Raw genomic sequence first — 16,750 nt, 5'->3', positions numbered from 1 at the left:
TTTTCGTATGTATGCGCAATGTGTTACATTTATTTACGTTCTTGGTCAACTGCAAGAGACTGTACCTTTCGTAATCATCTGCATGCCATTTTGCAAATCCATACAGTCTTTGGTTGGTTGGTTGGTTTTGGGGAAGGAGACCAGACAGCGTGGTCATCGGTCTCATCGGATTAGGGAAGGATTGGGAAGGAAGTCGGCCGTGCCCTTTCAGAGGAACCATCCCGGCATTTGCCTGGAGTGATTTAGGGAAATCACGGAAAACCTAAATCAGGATGGCCGGACGCGGGATTGAACCGTCGTCCTCCCGAATGCGAGTCCAGTGTCTAACCACTGCGCCACCCCGCTCGGTCATACAGTCTTTGACCTTGCTGTTATAGACAACCGCATCATCTGCGAACAGTCTTAAAGAGCTTCCTAAATGATCATTTACATACTTTGTAAACAGTAAAGGTCCTATCACACTCCCTTGGGGTACTCCGGAAATTACCTTTACATGTAGATTTTGTTCCGCTACGAGCACTATGTTGAGCTCTACCTACAAGGACTAATGCAATTTCTAAACTAATAAATATTTACACTCAACTGACCTAAGCTTATTGCACTAATGAGCAGTTCAATAACAGACATGTTCCAGTAACGTGTACCAGTTCTGCCACGTGACTGAAGCGGCCAAGCGAGAGAAAAACGAATTAATGCCCTTAGGCGCCTAACCTCTCTTCTTGACCTTTAAACTAAATACTGACAATGACAGCAGAGTTGTCGCAGTCTTCCTCCAATACCGGTTTTCTAAATTTATCCAATTTGGTTTCACGAGAACAACTTTTTGGCGTCTGTTATAATAATGACATTTAAATTCTTTGAACACATGGTGCACTTTGAGAGATTCTCCGGCGACTACGTCAAATGGCATCGTGAAAACTGCACAATATTTCAACCAGGCAATTACCCGGCATTTTCAGATGCGTCTGTGGTGAGCAGTTCTGCTTCCCCACAGTCGCATCTAAAGATGACGGATAGCTGCCTAATTGAAATATTGTGCAGTTTTCACAACGCCATTCGACGCAATCGCTGCAGAACGAACCGTTCAGTTGTTAACGTCGGGAAAGCCTCATGGCGCATTCTTGTTATGCTTTCGTACGGGCTGCACCAACATCTCAAACATAAGAGCCTCTCTGAATTCGCTCGTTGTTTGTTGTTATGTCTACTTCATAAAAACTCCAAACATTGCAGTAGTACTCTATCACACATGCGATTTTCTTTACAAAATTAATGCACTACACTTTCAGAGAACACTTCCACGAAGGGTAAGTCTTCCATTCGGCTTCCCTATTATTGATTTTACATTTGCCCCCCATTTCATACAGCTTCTTTGTATTACCCCTAAATAGTTAAAAGCCACTAATCTTGCTGTCTGTTACTATCAGTTACTTTATATTTGCTACAGACATTTACTCACTTTTAAAGAGTGGAAATTTTGTCTTCACGAACACGCAGCGACGATATTATCCAGTAAACATTGGTTCCTCCGTGTCTGACTCGCTCCTCAGTTTCTGTCTGCGCAGCTAAGAAAAACACTATCCGCAACCACAGCTCATACGAAAGTAGCTTATGTGGATACTCGGATATTAAAATTTTGTAAACTAATTTAACCCGTTCGTTACGCTGGAGTTCTAACGGTAAGCTTGTCCCTGGCTCTAGTGACTGTTTCATGAAGTCTGACATTTCACAGATTAAGAACGCAGAGGCTGATCATGACCACATATTCTTGAAACGTTCCTTAACTTTCTGCCATAATTACTGAAATGGATTTTGTGAAATTGGTGGAACATTTCCTCAACACTGGGAAGTCGATAACGTCGTTTCACAAGTTGTGCTTACATATAACATCTTGTTACATGTTAGTGATTAGCTCGTTTATTAAATGTATATTAATTCACAGTAATTTTTAAATCATGTTAACGTGCTACATTCTTCAATTTAATTAGCACTGCATCGTGTATTTCTAAAAGTATTTAAGAGAAACATTGATAGATACACTGCTCGTATATCGAACATCATGTGATACAAACTCTGGATCACGGGGCCTCGTGTTCGATTCCAGGTCAGGTTGGGGATTTTCTCGATCCGGGGATTGGGTGTTTCTGTTGTTCTCATCATTTCATCATCATCACCATCATCTTTCGTGACAGTGGATAGATTGGACTGTGAAAAAATTAGGACTTTGTACGGGCGCTGATGACTGCACAGTTGAGCGCCCCACAAACCAAACATCATCATCATCATGTGATACAAACAGGAGTCCGATCATGATACGAAGATTCCAGGAGTGGAGCGTGCTAGAACAACCCTGATGTCACTTCGTCAGCTTTCAGTATTTACGTGATTGGCCTCTCTTAACGTAAACGAAGCAGCAATGAGTGAGTCGTACGGCAGGTGCTGGTATGGCGAAAGCAGGATGCGCCTGTAATTCTGCGGGAAACCAATAAGATACATATGCCGCTTCCAAATATCAACATCGTATCCACTGTCTCGAGGGCACAGAGCATTTAAGCGAGAACAGTAGCATTCTGTCCCGAATGGGTAATAAGAATGACTTAAACGACAAGGGACAGTCAAACGAAAACGAAGCAGACTATACAACGAGTATGGCGCGGACGTTGGTAACGCACGTAGGAAGGTCCTCTATTGGGAATCAGAAAAGAACAGCGCGAGCGTTCCATCGCTGTTCCACTCCTCTTGTTAGAGGTGCTCGACGTTAGGTTAGCAGTCGTGTGTGCATCCGACTTCACTATGAAAGCCAAGAAAGAGGAACAGTGACGTGTAGGGTAGTTTCTGACTGCAGGAGGAGTGTCAGGAAGTGAAATTCATGCCCGAATGACCACTGTGTAGCCGGCCGAAGTGGCCGCGCGGTTCTGGCGCTGCAGTCTGGAACCGCGAGACCGCTACGGTCGCAGGTTCGAATCCTGCCTCGGGCAGGGATGTGTGTGATGTCCTTAGGTTAGTTAGGTTTAACTAGTTCTAAGTTCTAGGGGACTAATGACCTCAGCAGTTGAGTCCCATAGTGCTCAGAGCCATTTGAACCACTGTGTATGGCGAACACACTATGTCACGTGCGCGTTGTTTACGCGAAATAAACGATTTCTAGGCGGATGTCATTGAGAGACAGCGGACGGCCAGGACAGGCTCATTATGTCATTATCTCTTCTGAAATTGTTGCGGTGGATGCTGCCGTCAGAAATGACCGACGGCGAACGGTCGAAAACATTCGGCTCATGTTGGGCATCTGTCACGTTATAGTTCACCCCATCATGATACAACATGAGGAGCAGAAGTTGAACAGAATGTCATCATTGCAGCACCTGGTACGGTATCACGAGGAAGAATATCGTTTCCTGTCCCGATACTGTAGCGGGAGGTGAAACATGGTGTCAACATTTTGAGCCGGAGAGCAAGCATCAGAGCCAACAATGGAAGCACATGTATTCACCCCCACCGAAGAAAATAAAAAGCTGTCCACTCCAGCTCCGGGAAAGTCATGATGACCTTTTTCTTTGACTGCAAGGGCCCGCTGCTGTTTGACTTTCTGGAACACGGCGCCTTCATTCAAGCAGAGCGATACGTGGTCACTTCGCAATAACTGAAGCGCGCCGTCAAGTTCAAAAGCCCAGAAATGTTGAAGGACAGCATTATTTTGTTGTGGGACAATGCCGACCCACATGTTGCCAAGGTTGTTTCAACTGCGTTGTGAAGTTTCCCTGGGAAGCGCTTACACGTCCTTCATACAGTCCCTAAGTCCCCTCATGCGATTTCCGTATTTTTGGAGCCATGAAGAAAGACATTCAGTGGTTGTCGACTTGCTTCGGACGAAGAGGTGCTCGCCTGGGTACAATCACTCCCAAGTGCAATAATATTGACGTCGACTAATACATTATTGGTACCTCGACAACCTGTTTCTCAGTCGTAAACAAGATTGTTCTGCCACCATGCGCAGGTCTTGCGTTCGGTTTACCAGGTACATACGTGCTGCTCTTTGAAGAAACTAAAACGACAAGCTAGTCCCAGCTGAGTGTTACACTGAAGCGCTTTGTAGCATACGCAGTAAGGATGGAGACAAGTTACGAAAATTAGAGCGCAAGGAAAATACCCGCCCTGCCCTGGAGAAATCAGCAGCTATTACGGAGGTAGTGACGCGGCAGGTCTTCGGTGCGCAGTCTGCTGACGCTGCGGTCTCCAGACATGTTGCGGCGCGTCTATTCGAGAGGGATCCATAAAACTACAAGAATAATGTAGGCGCCGGTGGCCGTGCCACGTGAGCGACGACACGGAAGACGGCGCTTCCTGGGTAGCGGCGGCGGAATAATAAAACAGCAGTAATTGGTCGCCCAGGGAGCGGTGTGGCGTCGCGCGCTGCATAAAGCAGACCGGGCACCGGGCACCAGGGCATGGCAAAGCGGAGCAGAGCAGAGGAGGCCAGGCAGTACCGCTGCAGCGGCCCGCCTGCGCTCACTTCCCAGGCGGGCACGCGCGACCTCTAATTGACCATTAACATTACACGCCGGCTTGGCCCCATCTCAAAGATTGATGTCGCCGCCGGGGAACTAATTGTTTCCCGCCAGTACTAAAGATAACATTTCATTACTCCTCTTCTCAAAGCTACCATGAGGCGGGAGGACGCCAGGGGTGGCGTAACTGCCAAATAAAACTGCAGTTCGTCTATCACTTTCCGTGTTATCACGCCAGTCGTAAAAGAGAAATAACAGCACATTGGCGAGGGCCTAATGGCGAGCATGACCTACTTGACCGTCACTCATTCGTGGGCTGCAGTTACTTCGGCAAACGGAAGATGCGTAAGACCTCCACAAAAACGTTGCAGAACAACCCGCAACTGTACCGGTACTGATGTCGAATCACGAATTACAAGTCATAAGCTCAGGAGCATTACGGCCACATATCAATTCAGCTCTGTCAGAGATGCACAGTGCGTACAGAAATAGTGCGCTAGCATCGTGCACAGTGTGTTACAAGATGATGACTTTTAGTCAAAAACATAACTTAATATACATCAAATATTACTGTTTCCACAATAAACTCCCGTGAGAGGTCTTGGTCGGGTGCCTTAAGCAACAATATGCGCTAGGAATCTTTGGGAGTAGGCCCTGTACTGTCTAGTTCGCTTTCTTTTAATCCATTTACCAAATACTTACATGTTTCACCTATTGTCTTCATCAGATCCAAGCTTAGACAAATGCGAAAAAATTTCGATGGTGTCAATTACAATAAAACTCAGTGTCGACAAAGATTTTATTTCCAGTGACACAAATTCTAATGGTAGTAGTAGCCAGAAACATCTCAAAACGTAAATGAGTAGGTAGTGCTATTCACAACAGTTCAAAACGATCCTTCGGGCATTACGAACTTTAGTGAATAGGGGTGTCTACATCGTTTTTTGGTATATTATTTGTTACGTTTTCACATGTTTCGTCTATTGCCATCATCAGATCTAAACTCAGAACTTGTGTCATCTATATGAAAAAATGTAAATGTTAGTTTATTTAAAATCTTAAATCTCCGACGAAACGTTGTAGTCTAATACGTGCGTGGTTTTACATACCTACCGCAGCGCCATCTTATAATATACAAATCTTTATTTAATATAGAAAGGGGAAACGTTCTAACCGAAAGATTCGGAAAGTACTTGACCGATTTACTTCAAATTCTTACTAGATAGTCTAATGAATATTCGGACGGACACAGATTATATATTTTTATATACAATATAAAAATATTTCATACTAAAGAGCAAAACTTCTTAAAAATATCGAAAAGTTCTTGACCAATTTACTTCAAATTTTTGCACGTTACTCTAATAAACGTTCGGACGAATACAAGCTACATATTTTTAAAACATATATAATATACAAATGCATATATAACAAAGAAACGTCGTTAGCAAAAATCTCGAAATGTACTTTACCAATTTACTTCGAATATTTACAGGACACTGTAATAAACATCATGTCGACATGGACTATCTATCTTTTTAAACAACAAAGTTCAAACCGACAGCAAGAAAGAAAATGCCTCTGCTTTGCTCTGTTAGGAATATGTGAGGTTTTAGTTTTCTTTCTCGCAATTAGTTTTAACTACGATAGTAGACCATTTAAGCCATTAGAATAATTGCTTGTCCTATATATATTCTTCCTCATTATTACATACTTTTAAACAAAACATGTGTACCCAGCAATGTGCTGTTTTGTTTTCCTTCTCGCAGTCGGTGTTTACAGAAAACAGTAAATTTCTATTTATTGCTTATCAGCTCATGATCTGGATGCTACTACGGAATCTGAGTTTGCAATAACAATAAACACGGTTCAAGATCAGACAGAGGGGGAGTAATAGATAAACACAGAAGGGGGGAGGACATGGACATGGAGGGGGGGAAGGAGGAGACAGAGAGAGACAGCGGGGATTAGTGTCCCTCGTTCTTGAAAACTTAATTAAAAATCGTAATAGACAAACAACATATGAAATCCACTACAACTTCATGAAAATGCACGTGGTTTTTTTTTGGTCATTGTATTACCTCTTCAATGATATATGAATTAAATAATGTGAGCACTGATGAAAAAAATATATAGATTAAAAGATGAGTGCTACCAGCATTCGAACCGTCGCCTCAGCGAGGACCATCTTACTATGCGCAATCGCTAACCACTTTTTAAAAAAATCTCGTTTCGTTCGTTATTGATCATTGCATTTGTTCAGCGCGGACGTCCCGTGACACCCGTTAAGTTCATCGTTGATCCATCCACTCAGTTTTTTATGACAGAGTGCAGCGAACTCTCCGACCGAACACACTGGGCTACCGTGCCGGCGACTCTTGACCACAGTGACTTCTTACAGCCTACTCCTTCGCACAGACATATTAGTTATATAAAAGGCGCGTAAAACTTGTCTCACAATTTTCTCGGAATTGCCACGTACTGCACCTAATACTTGCACATTATGTTGTTTTACTGGCCTATTAAAGACGAACAAAGTCTAAAGTAAATCCGTGATCCCAACGTCATTGTCTCCCCTTGTTAGCAATTGCGATGCATTGCCCGCTTTGCTACATCAAAGGTGCGTTTTCAGTAATACGTTTATTTTATTTGAGGGAAAAGAAATAAAACTTCAGGTTGGACTGCTGTAATTGAGTCAGACGGCAGAAGAACAGCTAAACGGGATGGACAGTCTTGAAAGGAGGTTAAAGGAAAACAGTCGAATTAAATCAGGCGATGCTCAGGGAATGAGGCTGGGAAATGAGACCCTAAAAACGACGGAATTTTTATGTTTGGGGAGAAAAATAACTGGCGTCGGCAGAAGTAGAGAGGCTATATGCTGTGTCCGCCATCTGATACGGTGGTGCACAGATCCTTGCAGAGGGCGCCAAAAGCCAAGCTAGTCTCCAGTGAGACGCCTCATGAACAACACACGTAACAAGAACAACACTATGCTTCTGTCACAAGATCCTCGAATAGTACGATCCATCCGCCAATAGTATCGTCTGACGCCACATAGGGCACAGAAAGCAGGCACTATATCCTGCTTCCAAGTGACGTCAAACAAATAGTTCGCACGTGAAAGTTCTTCCTCCGATGGCAGATTTAAGCAGCCGCACCGCTTCACCCGCCAATTGCCCAGCAGTTCTAGTTGCAGATATTCGCGAGTCGCCAGCACTTGTCAATAAGTATCGTTGCGTTACGCGAATCGTAGCTGATTACCGTCGAAGTCTGCCTGAACTTACATTCTGTTACCGCCAGAAGTCCAGACTGAACTTCTATTTGACGTGTACGTTGACTAGATTAGACTAGTGTTAGAAATTTTTACATCACTGCCACATCTCCTCATCAAACTGAAGTTGAGTGTTTATTTTTGTACATATTACTTCAATACATGATTATTTTCGTGTTTCGTTGTCCACATTATTTTACGTTATGATTATACAGTGCCCTACAAATAGACAGTTAAAGCAAGCACACGCCACCTTAACATAGGAACTGACTTCTGTGGTAGGAGGTACGCTTCCTTCTACCTTTATGTTGGGAGCCAAACTTACTTGATGAATACAAAATAAAAATATAAAACGCACAGTGACATTACCAAGAAAAGCTTTTCTGAAAATCCGAGCATTGTTAACACCGAATGTACATTTACATGTTGAAAAGTGCTTTCTGAAGGTATCTGCGTGGAATGTCGCCTTGTACGAAAGTGGAACGTAAACGATAAACAGTTTAGACAGAAGAGATCAAAAGCGTTTTAAATGTGGTATTACAGAAGAAAGCTAGAGATTAGATGAGTAGATCGAATAACTAAAGAGGACATACTGAATCGAAATGAGGAAAAAAGAAAGCTGTGGCACAACTTGAGTGAAAGAGATAGGTTGACGGAACACATCCCGAGGCACCGAAGATCATGGACTTGGTGATGGAGGAATTGCGAGAGGGGGGTATTATGGAGGGAGACTAAGCAATTAATACAGTAAGCAGTTTCATATGGATGTAGGCTGCAGTAGTCATACAAAGAAGAAGAGGCTTGCACAGGAGACACTGGAATAGGAATCAACATCAAACCAGTCTTCGGACTGAAAAACTACATTTACTTCATTAATGCACTCCAGGGAGTTTCGTAGTTATTAGTAATTCAAATAATTAATTAGTGACACCGAACATGATTACCAGCGGCAGTGAACGAGGGGACCTCTAGATTGCGCATCATCCTTCGGTCATAATCAAAACAAAGACATATATTCAGTGACTGCTGCGGTAGCACCCCACATCTGTACCTCTCTCGCGTCAGTTAAAGATTTCCTTTATCTATGTGTAGGATTAGCGAATTACTGAAACCATTCTATTGCATTATCAGACCCGAGGGAAATGAGGAATCATAACGAATTACTGGCAGTTGCACGACGTCAGCTCTTGTCGCTGGTTTCCCAAGTTATTATCGACGAATCTAGTCGCCTTCATCTAGCATACGCAGCAATCTCCAGAGATTAAAGCCACAGTTTCAACAACAACTCCTCAAATTTCCTTTGGAAAAATTCAAAATTTAACAATAAGGTACACTTACTTGTCAGGCAGTGCTTCTGTTACACTGCGTCGTGCGCACGATGCTATTACAACAGCTCCGAGAGCTCCAAACACCACACTACTAGAAGCGATCCAAGTGTTTACCGATAAATGATATATTCTACTTCAATGCTTCCACTTCTTTCATTACTAATGTGCTAAACACCACTGACGACAAAAATCAGTACTGACTTTTCCTTAGCGAGACAGGCAGTTTCTCGTGTCTTCTTGGCACAACATTTCTACAAGATGGTTCGTCATCTCCTGCAGGTGCTCCCGGACATACTCGTCACCCGGGCAGTATGTGTTGCTTAGGGCTGATTAGGGTTCCACGTCCCATCAACGACGAGCTCATTGGAGTACAAGCTCTGGTTAGCCAAGGATAGTAAGGGAATTCGGCCTTGGCCTCATAAAAAGAACCATCCCAGACATCACCTTAATCGACTTATGAGAATTACGAAAAACTACGTCTTGATGGCTGATCGTGAATTTGAACGCCCGGTTACTTCGAATGCGAGTCCACTTCGTTTACCACTGTGACAACTCGCTCGGCCTACACTCACGTGATAAATGTAATGGAATACGGATACAGATGGGGTAGGATCACGGAGATAAAGCAAAAAAGGGCGGTGCATTGGCGGAGCTGTCATTTGTACTCAGATGATTCATGTGAAACTGTTTCGGACGCGATTATGGCCGCTCGACGGGAATTAACAGACTTTCAACGCCGAATGGTAGTTAGGGCTGGACACATAGGTAAGCCCATTTCGGAAATCGTTAGAGGATTCAATGTTCCGAGATCCACAGTGTCAAATAAGTTCCGAGAATACGAAATTTCAGCCATTCTTTCACCACGGACAACGGAATGACCGACGGCTTTCACTTAACGACCGAGAGCAGCGGCATTTGGCATTTGCGTAAAATTCTCAGTGTTAACACACAAGAAATACTGCGTGAAATAACGGAGGAAATCAATGTGGAGCTTCCGGCAAACATATCTGTTAGGACAGTACGGCGAAATTTGTAGTTAATCTGCTACAGCAGCAGACGATCGACCCGCGTGCCTTTGCTAACAGCACATCACCTGCAGCGCCTCTCCTGGGCACGTGACGTTATAGATTGGACCCTAGACTACTGGAAAACCGTGGCTTGATCACATGAGCCCCGATTCCAGTTGGTAAGAGCTGGTGGTAGGGTTCTAGTGTGGCGCACATGCCACGAAACAATGGATCCAATTTGTTAACAAGTCATTGTGTAAGCTAGTAGTGTGGGCTTTGTTTACGTGGAATGGGCTGGTTTATGATTATGTTCGGCTACTTGGAGACCGGGAGCAGCCATTCACGTTCCCAAACAACGATGGAATTTTCTAGATGACAATGCGCCATGTCACCCGACCACAACTGTTCCCAATTCGTTTGAAGAATATTCTGGACGGTTCAGAAAATCATGTGGCCACACAGATCGCCCGACATGAATCCCATCGAAGATTCATGCGACATAATCGAGAGATCAGCTCGTGCACAAAATTTGCACTATATTTGCTTTCCATTATTTCACAAATCTAGGGTAAAGTTGACGATTTTTCAGAAAGTGCTAAAAATGGGTATTTTTAGTCAAATTGTTCAAAAAAGTGTTTCTCCAAACTCTTCTAAACTATGGTCATTTGAAAGAGCATATTCTAAACTCTCTAGAAAAGTGGATTTGGTTTTGCAATGCAAGCATATAAGGCCCTAAAAAGTAGCATCATCAAAGAGGCGCACTGAAAGTTTGAACACATTTTTCTGGCACTCAAATTATACCTGAATCCTGATGAATAGCACCTAGCTTAAGTCCGAATAGCAAAAGAATAAAAATAGAAACAATGTTATTTCTTAATTGTCACCCCCCCACTCTCTCTCTCTCTCTCTCTCTCTTACACACAAACAAACACACACACACACACACACACACACACACACACACAATTATTATTAAGAATGAATGTAAATCGTAAAATTTATTTGCATAATCATCTAATAATTAGTTGCCTGTTTAATGAACAACACCAGCTTACTGATGGAAAAGAAGTGTATAAATGAGTTGCTATGGTCCATGGTGGCTTAACCACTGCTAGTTTCATTTCACCTGAGAAAACCAGCATTCCCATTGCCATAGGGGCCACGCCCGATAGCTTAGCAACAACAGGCACAGGTGGGTTTCTTTACCACAGGATCCCAAGCCTGATAAGGGTTTCTTCACACAGGTTCCCAAGCCTGATAGTAAAATTATTTAAGTGCCCTGTGTAAAATTAGAAGGCACTCTTGGGTTCCTTAGATTGTTTCCTCTAACCTATTTCAATTTTTGATACGCTACATTAATTTTCTGATGAATATCAAGAGGAATGGTGTATTGCTGGCCAGACGAATTTATTGATGGAGCTGGAATAACTGCAATAATGTGGTGTTCCGGAACCCAGCACTTGTCACTTCTTGGTGGCCAATCAAATGAATTTGCTGGACCTTGTGGGTACATAAAGTTTATTAATGAATCCCTTTGCTCTGTGGAGGTCTCACAGATATTCCCAATGCACCACACGTTTTCACAGATGCATGCAACATATTGTCCTGGTTGGAGAGCAGACATTAATATGCCTCCTTCATTACTGTGACCCATTTTAGCTAGAAAAGATGAACAATCATTTGAAACTCTGCTGATCTGAATTGTTGTTTCATCAATATGTAAAAAGTGATGATTTTCTCTAGTGCCTGCTACAGTTTGTCCAAGTTTAAACCTCTCTTCTTGTGACACAATATTTTTTTCAATTTCATCTTTACTGACGAAAACAGATTTAATTCCATTAATGTTTTCAGAGCAGAAGTGAAACAGATCTAGGGGAATAAGAATTTGTCCATTAAGTGGCCGTTGCAAGCTTGCTCTTGCTGCTAACCGCTTTGTTGTACCTCCAATCCCACCACAAGGTGATTTCCCGCGACTAGTAGCAAAAAAATTCCATTTGGCTGTCATCCCAAAATCACACTTATGATAGCACAAATTTAGGAAATTCTTGAAATTTTTATATTGAGCACTGGAGCCATCACTGAAATAATGAATGTGGGGTATCTGTGCAAACCGTGCTTTTATGTATTTGTTGAGCTCCTTGATAAAAACGTGAACTGTAATAGTGTCATGCCGCAAACAATCACTGATAATGCAAAAACTTAAAGATTCTCCTTTCTCATTTTGACGAAAGTAGGTAACAAATGGATGAATTGTTGCTTGGCTATTGTCCCAGTGGAAGCCTTGCACAGCATCCTGAATGATAAAAGAATAATTTTCTGCAAAATCCATTAGGACAACAAGCTCTTCGTCTTTCAAATGACATTTAAGGCTTTTAAGATGCAAGCTTTGATGCTTGGCAATGTAATGATGGCATGACAGACTCCATATTTTATTTTTTACATCTTCAATAAATTCATCCACTACCATTTGCTTCGTGTCCAGTGTGGCCCGATCGGTATGTATCCATTGCTTAAACACAATAACTTCCTGTGGCTCATGATCTAGGAAATAGCTGGCAATTACAGATGCTACAGCTTCGGGCCCAGGACACCTTTCACAGGGATGTAGCATGCACTGTTTAGAGTTCAAACTGCAAACTTCCTTGCTGAGAATCTCCTTATAATTTTCACGTATAGCAGCTCCGCTAAGCATAAGCTTAACATTTTGGTGAATTGCACAGACGCAAACTGCATGCATTTCAGCTGATCCTATTGTTACACACCATTTGGGTCTAAGTTCACAAAACTTTGAGAACCCTATTTCTGGACCACTTATATTCTTATAGATAACATACATTTTCCGTAAATTGCAAAGTAACAATCTTTTCTGCATGTATGTCTTTCTATCTAAAAGTCTAACTGAAATACTATCTTTTTTTCCAGGGCACACCCTACTATACTCATCATCTTCAAAAAAATTTCACACTCTACAAGCAACTTCTGCTGGTAATTTCCCGCTTTTCCTATTTTCACCCCTGAAGAGAACAGTAAGCTACAGAGATAAGCCCCAATATGTGAAGAAGAAAATTCAAAAGGCTCAAAATGTGATTAAAAACAGAATTGTAAATGCAATTGGAGTAAACCGACAAATTGAAGATGCTAGTGAAATTAAAGAATGTGGAAACTGTGCCGACTATGCACATTTGCTGACTGAACTGAAAGCCAAGATGCAGAATGCAATTCATAAAGAACAGATGCAAATTTTTACCTTGGCACCTGTAAGTTGGACAGTCAGACAAACAGCAGGTCAGTTCGGCGTGTCGGAAAGAGTGGTGAAGAATGCTCGGAAGCTTAAGGCAGAGAAGGGCATTCTGGCACTTCCCGAAAATAGGTTCAAAATGGTTCAAATGGCTCTGAGCACTATGGGACTTAACTTCTGAGGTCATCAGTCCCCTAGAATTTAGAACTACTTAAACCTAACTAACTTACTGGACATCACACACATCCAAGCCCGAGGCAGGATTCGAACCTGCGACCGTAGCGGTAGCGCGGTTCCAGACTGTAGCGCCTAGAGCCGCTCGGCCACCCCGGCCGGCTTACGGGGGATCGCGAAGCACTTTTGACACACGAAGCTGCGATGTAAGACAAGGACGACACGCTAAATGCAGTTATTATATAAACACGGAAACTAGGAAAACCAAGAGTCGTGTGGGGGAAATTAAGAGAGACTGTGACTGTATCGTGACTTTTCAATTTATTTTTTAGAGAAACGTGCCACATCGTCCCAGTATCTTGTTTTGAAACTATAAAGGATGCCCTGAAGAGTGGCAGAGACAAAGTAAATGTTATGAAGGAGAAAAAGGCAAAGCTACTGGCAGAAGGTAAAGTTACTGCAAACTATAAAAACGTTTCCATTGTTTCCGTTGTGTGTATGGTCAATTTCGGCGTACATTTCCCCCAGAAGCTTACTGAATATCTCTTAACTGCAGCGCGCTCTGTATCACCGGTAAATAAACGAACGCTGTCACACGCTGTCAAATGTTCAATTGTGTGTGAAATCTTATGGGACTTAACTGTCCAGGTCATCAGTCCCTAAGCCTACACACTACTTAACCTAAATTATCCTAGGGACAAACACACACACACACACACACACACCCATACCCGAGGGAGGACTCGAACCTCCGCCGGGACCAGCCGCACAGCACACGCTGTCATACGCACAAATGTCGTAGAGTACAAGCTAATGCAATGTGCAAGAAAAATGATGAACTGTAGCAGAAACGAGAATAATAGCCAGCTGAAGAGCACAAAAGAAGAATATGGGCTAGAATGAAGAAAGTGCGCTTTACATGCACATACACACTGGCAAGTCAGGGCACGGCGCATGGCGGAGGGCACCTTCTGCCACTATTAGTCATTTCCATTTCCTGTTCCACTCGCAAACAGAGCGAGGGAAAAACAACTGCCTATAAGCATCCGTACAAGCCCTAACTTCTCTTATCTCCGTGGCCCTTGCGTTAAATGTACGTTGGCGGAAGTAGAATAGTTCTATAGTCAACTTCAAATGGTGGTTGTCTAAATTTTCTCAGTAGTGTTCTGCGGAAAGAAAGTCGTCTTCCCTCTAAGTGTTCTCATTTGAGGTCCCGAAGCATCTCTGCAATACTCGCGTGTTTTTTTTTTGTTGTTTTTTTTTGTGGTTTTAGGGCGCACAACTTCAACGGTCATTAGCGCCCAGACTACATTAGGAATGCACCGCGATGCACAAGTTTAAAACAGCAACTAAAAGGGAAAACACGATAAAAGATCGACAGGCATAGGATTAAAAAAAACAGCATAATTAAATGTCCTTAGACAGGTTGGTCAATTTGATAAAATGAAGAACGCGAGCAGCTGCTCGTGGGTCATCCGCTAAAATGGAATCGAGAGTACATGGCAGGCCAAGATCAAGACGCAGTGGAGTAAAATCCGGACAGGACGTTAAAATGTGGCGGACCGTCAGCAAGTGCCCACATGGGCAGAACGGCGCCGGCGCAGTCGTCAGCAGATGGCGATGGCTGAACCGGCAGTGTCCAATTCGTAACCGGGCCAAAACTACCTCCTCCCGCCGAGAGGGGCGTGAGGAGGACGTCCAAGCCGCGGGAAGAGGTTTCAAGTCCCGAAGCTTGTTGTCCGTAAGTGCAGCCCAATAGGCTTGCCACAGCGATAAAATGCGCCGACAAATGACCCTGCTACAATCTGATGAAGGGACACAACAAGAAGCTGTCTGAGGCTGGAGAACCGCAGCCTTGGCCGCGGCATCTGCAGCTTCGTTCCCAGGGATACCGACATGGTCAGGAACCCACATAAAGCTAACCGGAGAACCGTCGTCCACCAGCTGCTGAAGAGAGCATTGGATCCGGTGCACGAAAGGGTGAACCGGATACGGATCACTGAGGCTCTGGATGGCGCTCAGGGAATCAGAGCAGATGACATAAGCAGAATGTCGGTGGCGGCAGATGTAAAGAACAGCCTGGTAGAGGGCAAAGAGCTCAGCTGTGAAGACCGAACAATGGCCATGGAGCCGGTATTTTAAACTTTGTGCCCCGACAATAAAAGAACAACCGACCCCGTCATTGGTCTTAGAGCCATCTGTATAAATGAAGGTCATATTAATGAACTTCGAACGAAGTTCGACAAAACGGGAGCGGTATACCGAACCGGGGGTAACCTCCTTTGGGAGCGAGCTGAGGTCAAGGTGGAGGCGAACCTGAGCCTGGAGCCAAGGTGGCGTGTGGCTCTCGCCAACTCTAAAGGTTGCAGGGAGTGAAAAATCAAGGTGTTGAAGGAGGCGACGAAAGCGAACTCCAGGGGGAAGCAGGGCAGAGACATACAACCCGTATTGACGATCGAGGGAGTCGTCAAAAAAGGAACGATAAGACGGGTGGTCGGGCATTGACAGTAGCCGACAGGCATACCGACAAAGCAGTATATCGCGCCGGTAGGGCAGTGGCAATTCACCGGCTTCAGCATGAAGATTCTCGACGGGACTAGTATAAAATGCTCCGATCGCAAGACGTAAACCCCGATGTTGTATGGAGTTGAGGCGGCGTAAGATGGACGGCCGTGCAGAGGAGTATACGAAGCTCCCATAATCCAGCTTGGAGCGGACGATCGACCGATATAGGCGAAGTAGGACGGTTCGATCCGCTCCCCACGATATACCACTGAGAACACGGAGGACATTTAGAGAACGGGTACAACGGGCAGCCAAATATGACACATGTGGAGACCAGCTAAGTTTCCTGTCAAATGTAAGACCTAAAAATTTTGTTGTCTCCACGAATGGGAGAGCAACGGGACCGAGTCGTAAGGACGGTGGGAGAAACTCTTTGTAGCGCCATAAGTTAATACAGACCGTCTTCTCGGCAGAAAAACGGAAGCCATTGGCGACACTCCAGGAGTAAAGATGGTCAAGAGAACGCTGAAGACAGCGCTCCAGGAAACATGTACGCTGCGCGCTGCAATAGATGGTAAAATCGTCCACGAAAAGGGAGCCTGATACATCAGCTGGGAGGCAATCCATTATTGGATTGATCGCGATGGCGAAGAGAGCGACGCTCAAAACTGAGCCCTGTGGCACCCCATTCTCCTGGCGAAAGGTGTCCGACAGGACAGAACCCA

This window comes from Schistocerca serialis, chromosome 2 (assembly GCF_023864345.2).
Source record: "Schistocerca serialis cubense isolate TAMUIC-IGC-003099 chromosome 2, iqSchSeri2.2, whole genome shotgun sequence".
Lineage (NCBI taxonomy): Eukaryota > Metazoa > Arthropoda > Insecta > Orthoptera > Acrididae > Schistocerca > Schistocerca serialis.
Note: the sequence above shows the minus strand (reverse complement) of the source record.